Genomic DNA, 6,960 nt, shown 5'->3' on the forward strand with positions numbered 1-6,960 from the left:
GCAGGGCTAGATCCTAGGACCCTGGGATCATGACCTGAGCCAAAGGCAGACACTTTAACCCACTGAGCCGCCCCAGCTCCCCACAAGTATATTATTTTAAAATCTTTTTGTGTCTATCATTTCTCCAAAGACATACATCTGGCCAACAGACACATGAAAAGCAGCTCATCATCCCTCGTATCAGGAAAATGTAAGTCAAAACTACGATGAGGTTATCACTTCAAACCTGTCAGAATGGCTAAAATCAACAACACAAGAAACAACAGGTGTTGCCAAGGATGTGAAGAAAAAGAAACGATCTTGCACTGCTGGTGGGAATGTAAACTGGTGCAGCCACTCTGGAAAACAATATGGAGGTTCCTCAAAAGTTAAAGCACTATTTACCTAAAGAATACAAAAACCCTAATTCGAAGAGATACATGTACCCTTATGTTTATAGCAGCATTATTTAAATAGCTGAGATGTGAAAGGAGCCTTAATGTCCATTGATTGATGAATGGATAAATAAGATGTGGATATTACTGAGCCATTTGAAGGGGGGGTTCGGGGGTAGGGAGGGAAAAATGAAACAAGGTGGGATCGGGAGGAAGACAAACCATAAGAGACTTTTTTTAGAAGATTTATTTATTCATTTATTAGACAGAGATCACAAGTAGGCAGAGAGGCAGGCAGAGAGAGAGGAGGAAGCAGGATCCCTGCTGAGCAGAGAGCCAGATGCGGGACTCAATCCCAAGACCCTGGGATCATTACCTGAGCCTAAATCAGAGGCTTAACCCACTGAGCCACACAGGCACCCCATAAGAGACTCTTAATCTCAGGAAACAAACAGAGGGGTGCCGGGGAGGGGGTAAGGATAGGGTGGCTGAGTTATGAACATCCAGGGAGGTATGTGCTATGGTGAGTGCTGTGAATTGTGTTTTAAGACTGATGATCCACAGACCTATACCCCTTGGGCAAATAGTACATTATATGTTAATTTTAAAAAATGAGATATCACATAAAAAAAAGAATGAAATCTTGCCATTTGCAACGACATGGCTGGAGCTAGCGTATTAAGTGAAATAAGTCAGTCAGAAAAAAACAAATACCATATAATTTCACTCCTATGTGGAATTTAAGAAACAAAGCAAACAAGTGAGGGGTAAAAAGAGAGTCAAACCAAGAAACAGACTCAGCTATAAAGAACTAATGGTTACCAGAGGAGAGTTGAGGGGGGATGGGTTAAATAGGTGACAGGAATTAAGGAGTATATTTGTGATGAGGACAGGGTGATGTATGGAAGTGTTGAGTCACTATATTGTACACCTGAAACTAATATAACCCTATGCTAACTGGAATTAAAATAAAAACTTTTAAAAAGAGATAAAAGAAAAAGGAATAATAAAGTAAAAATCTATGTCTGTGACCATTTCCTCCTTTATTCTGTATTTGTTTATTTATATCTTCTCACTTTTTTTCTTGACAGATCTGATTAATCTTCTTTACTGATTTTTCTTGTTCTAATTGTTCTCTAGTTCATCTATCTTTTCTATATCAGTATCCTTTCCTTTTAAATAATTTCTTTGAGTTTGTTTTATTATTTATCATAGCTTCTTTCATTGACTGTTCACTGTCTTTATTATTTATTTAAGTAGACATCACATGTACTCAGGTCCTGAACTCATGACCCTGAGATCAGGACCTGAGCTCAGATTGAGTCCAATGCTTAACTGACTGAGTCACCCAGGCGTCTCTACTGTCTTTATTTTTAACCTCTCATTTCCTAAAAAAAAAAAAAAGTACTTAAACTATATAATTTTCCTCTAACAATTGCTTTAGTTGTATCCCTTAAGTTTTTATGGCTTATTTCATTATAATTCAATTTTAAATTTTTCTAATTCCTACTGAGATTTATTTTGTAGTCTATGGGCCAAAAATCATTTTAATTTCCAGATATGTGAAGTATATTGTTGTCTTCTTTCTATTCATTTATAACTTGTATTAATTGCATTGTGGTCAGAGAATATGGTCTATATAATACTGATTACTTCAAATTTCTTGACACTTGCCTCATGCCTAGCGTCTGGTCTTTTTTTTTTTTTTAAGATTTTATTTATTTATTTGACGGACAGAGACCACAAGTAGGCAGAGAGGCAGGCAGGGAGAGAGAGAGAGGAGGAAGCAGGGGGAAGCAGGCTCCCCACGCAGCAGAGAGCCCGATGCGGGGCTCGATCCTAGGATCCCAAGACCATAACCCAAGCTGATGGCAGAGGCCCTAACCCATTGAGCCACCCAGGCGCCCCTGGTCTTTTTGTAAACATCTATCCATGACAACAAGTTGTTAATTTTTTCCAAGTATCAGGTACAGAAAGTGATTTTTGTCAGCTTCTTGTAAATCTGCCAATTTTTTCTTTCTATATTTTGACTATATTTTATAAAGTTCATAAAAGTTTAAGCTTCTTTTGATGAGTTTGCTTATTTAATCAATTTGTAATAATCTTCTTCAAGTCCAAAAAATGTTTTTGCATGGTATTGATTTAGCCATGCCAGCTTTCATTTAGTCAATATTTGCCTTTGTTTATCTTTTTCTGTTCTTTTTCTATTAACCTTCTGTGTCTTTATAAGTGTCTCTTGTAAATAAGATGTAGCTCAATGTTTGCTCATTTTTTGTTTGTTTAATCAGACGTAGTAGATTCTTTTTACCTTTGGTCTATTGACATTGTGATTTCTAATTTTTGAGATTCATTCTTACCATTTTAACTGTTAAGATTTTGACACGTTCTCTAGGTTTCTCCATTATTGTTTTCTTTGAGACTGAGTGAAAAAAAAAATTACCTTCTCCTTCTCTAATTCTCCCCCACCAGCCACTTTCTTCTCTACCACTTGGGAAGTTATTCACTCTGTTACCATCTCTTAGAGATCACCCTACAATTTGTAACACTTATTTAATGGAAGGAATTCTGAAGTTAATCAATGTCTTTACCCTCCTAATAAACCATACAAAGACCTGGGGGCATTATAACTTCAATTGTCACCTCCCCCTTCTAACTTATCTGCTGCGAGGAATTTCTGTGAATATCTGACAGATCATCTGCCCCTTGTATTTAACTTACTCCTACTCATCCTTCATTTTCCTGCTTAAATGCCATTTCCTCTAAGAAGACTTCCCTAAAGTCTGGGTCAGTAGTCATCAAACTGGATTACCCTGCACTTAGAAACACCCAAAGAGGGGCTTCTGGGTGGTTCAGCTGGTTAAGCATATCTGCCTTCAGCTCAGGTCATGATCCCAGGGTCCTGGAATTGAGCCCTGCATTGGGCTCTCTGCTCAACGGGGAGCCTGCTCTTCCCTCTGCCTGCCTCTCCCCCTGCGTGTGTGCTCTCTCTATTTCTCTCAGTCTCATTAATTAATTAATTACTTAATTACGTCCAAAAAAATACTCAAAGACTTCCAAAAGGGGCACTGGCATAATAATTTTAAAGGATTCAATCTCCAGAGCCTTACCTTTTTTTTTTTTTTTTTAAGATTTTATTTATTTGGCAGAGAGAGAGATCACAAGTAGGCAGAGAGGCAGACAGAGAGAGGAGGGGGGAAGCAGGCTCCCCACTGAGCAGAGAGCCCCCTGCGGGGCTCAATCCCAGGACCCTGAGATCATGACCTGAGCCAAAGGCAGAGGCCTAACCCACTGAGCCACCCAAGCGACCCAAATCCCCACCTTTTTTTTTTTTAATTTAATTTTATTTTTTTTTTAATTTTTTATTTTTTATAAACATATATTTTTATCCCCAGGGGTACAGGTCTGTGAATCACCAGGTTTACACACTTCACAGCACTCACCACCTTTTATGTGTAGTCTTCCCTAATACTGATCTGCCTGAGAAACAAGCTACCTACAAGCCTGAAGCAGATAGTTCTTTTCTCCTTCCCTTTCATCACTTTATAAAATAAAGGTATGTCTATATTACCTCTATTTACCATTGTGTTTGGTCTGGCCCTGGCATATAAATTCCCTTCAAACACCAAACAAATAGTCAGCAGCTCAAAATATTAACATCAGTGAAATTTTAGTTGTGCTTTCTCTGTATTATTCAATTTTTTCTGAAAGGCAAAGCATTAGAAATGGAGTGTTTTGGCACCTGTTCGGTTGTTAATAATTAGACATAACATGGAGTCAAATAAGAGTAGAGTTGCCAGATTAAGCAAGTAAAAACACAGAAACCTAGTTTCATTTGAATTTCAACTAACAAAATTTTTTTCAGTATATGGATTACCAGATATACTGAAACACTGAAAACTTATTGGTCTCTGAAATTCAAACTTAACTCTGCATCTTGTATTTTATCTGACAACCCTAGCTAATATTAAGAACAACTTTCATTTTTTTCTTTCATCTCTTTGACATTTTTTAAAAATACAGTGTTCCCAAGGGAGAGTTCTGTTGGAGCAAACCCAACCCAAAAATGTAAGAACTTTTAAAGCAGAGATGCTTTATTTCAACCAGGCTACAAACTCATGGCAAGAATCTTTTCCTTATTTAGCAATCTATCTTAGAATTAGAATTACAAAATAAGATGGTTATCATAGTGATGTTTATTAATATGTTGATTTGAAATGAAAACTTAATTCAGACTTGTTCTGTTGGAAAATGATTCAGATTGGGCTAAACAATTTGGCTTTATGTGGGAACTTTTCACATATTAAATTCACCAAATCTTCAACTCCGGGGCTTTATAGAAACTAACACATTATAAAAATAAATGTTATCAAATAAGTAATGATAAATATTATCAAAGTGTCTTCATATTGATCTGCATACTTAAGATGAGTACCCTTTATATATGTTATACCTCAATGAACAAGAAGAAAAAAGCTTTGAAAAGGAATGTGGAAATTAACAATATATTTTCTAATTTATATCAGCTAAGTCACAGCTAAATGAAAGAATTACACACATAATTTGGTAATTTATGATAAGGCCTTTTTGCTAAACTGCCCAGAAATTCAGAATGTAAACAATTCTGAAGGCTGGGAAGGAAATTTTTTTTCAAGTCCACTGTCCCCAGTTTTGGCACTAACAACAAAAAGAAGAAGATTGAAGAATCTAGCCAAGTCCTCAGTCAATCATTGTAGATATGAGAGCATTAAGAATGCAAGAGCAATAAGGTTTAAGAACCACAAACACCAAGTTTTAGTTTCTCATAGCAACCTGGACTTCTTCCTTTGCTTATCATAATATGTAAACATATATTCATTCATGTAACCATTTAATGTCTGTGTATCCTACAACATCAAGTCGTACAGAAGCAAACACATTGCTGAGCACGTTGCTTTTCCTCAGTGAACCTTGCGTGAAAGATTTAATGGGCAAATGCACCAGATGCAGGCGGTGTTTGCAATTCCAGGAGTGGATGTGATTAGCCAGAACACGTGCGCAGAGCAGAGGATGGAACTCTAGAAACAGAAGTAGATTAGCAAGCCTTTTTAGGGCCACATCTGAGTCATCTGCATTTACAGCTCTCCCTTTTCCTTTCCTCCCTCATCTCTAACAGGGGCATGGTGTCTTGCACACAGGAACAATACAAAAGGAAAAATGACCCTGCTTGGACTGCTTTACCAAACCAATCTAAGACCCAGAGTAGATAACTACTGTTAAGAGATACAGTTACTCTAAAAGAGTATGGGACTAGGCAAGTCTCTCAATGTCTTCAATCTTTGTTGTCATCACCGCCTTATGGAAGAAACAGATGTTAAATACATAAAACAGAGTAGCTCCTACCTCCCCTTCAAGGAAGCTGCACATAATCCCTCCTGAGAACTAGCCATTTAAATGTTTTCTTTTTCTATCATCCATTCTAGCCAATCATCTCTGATTGCATCATGCACTCATACCACATACGATATTTGTGGGTAAGAATCTTTTCCTCCAGTTTCCTTTTCCTTCAATATCCTAGAGTCAAGTCCATTTTTTTCTGTTTCCTTTTCCTTCAGTATCCTAGAGTCTAGTCCATTTTTTCTAAGTTTCTACTACCCACTTTCTATTACTTTAACCCTAATTGATTTAGCAGTGATGACTTGTTCAGATAGTTCAGTTTGACTGGGTTTGAGTGTTGTCTGGTTTTTTTATAGATGCCACCAGAAGGCAGCATGAACTTAGTGATGACCTCACAGCTATGGTCATTTTGTCACTTCTAAAAGAACATGTCTTTTCTACTTAAGATACAATTAAACTTGACCCTTTTTCTTTTTTCTCAAACAATACCCAGTGTTAATGAGGACATGGGGGAGCAGTTGAAGTGCTCATACAATGCTATATACTTACAGTTGAAGTGTTCATTGGGGACAATTTGAAACACCATGATGAATATCCTTTTTTCTAGCATTCCCCTTTCCCACAACCTCTCTCTTACCCCCTGTCATTTCATTTGAGGAGATTACTGAGGTTGAGAGCAAAGATTTAGCTACAGGGACATTCAGTACAGCACTGCTTAAAATAACATAAACTAGAAAATGATGTAAAGATCCATCAATAAGAGATTCGGGTCATATAGTTGATTACTACATGGCTGTTAAAAATGATATTGTTGAATTGTTTTCCAAATATGTGGTGTATATATCACAAGATGTGGTACATGGGACAATTGTAAATGCACATTGTTTCATCCCTATATCTGCTCTCATTTCCTAGAAACTGCCCTGGCTCATCATGGCCTCCTCCTGGACAGCTAGAAGGCTAAAACTTCCCATATAAGCCCACAATCTTCTTTTACCTATCTTCCTTAGGGGCTCTCTGTCCCGTTCCTGTTTCAAGGCCGAGGCTTCGTCCTGCCATCATGGCCCCAGTATCTTTTCCTTTCCACTTAACCTTTCCTCAGTCTAGCAGTCAGCTTCATCCTCATTGCCTTCAAGTCCTTTTTAATGTTTCCTGAAATTCCAACTCTGCCCCTTCTTCTACACTCCAGGAGGTGGCACTGAAGTAAGCTTTG

Source organism: Mustela erminea, chromosome 7, assembly GCF_009829155.1.
Source record: "Mustela erminea isolate mMusErm1 chromosome 7, mMusErm1.Pri, whole genome shotgun sequence".
Lineage (NCBI taxonomy): Eukaryota > Metazoa > Chordata > Mammalia > Carnivora > Mustelidae > Mustela > Mustela erminea.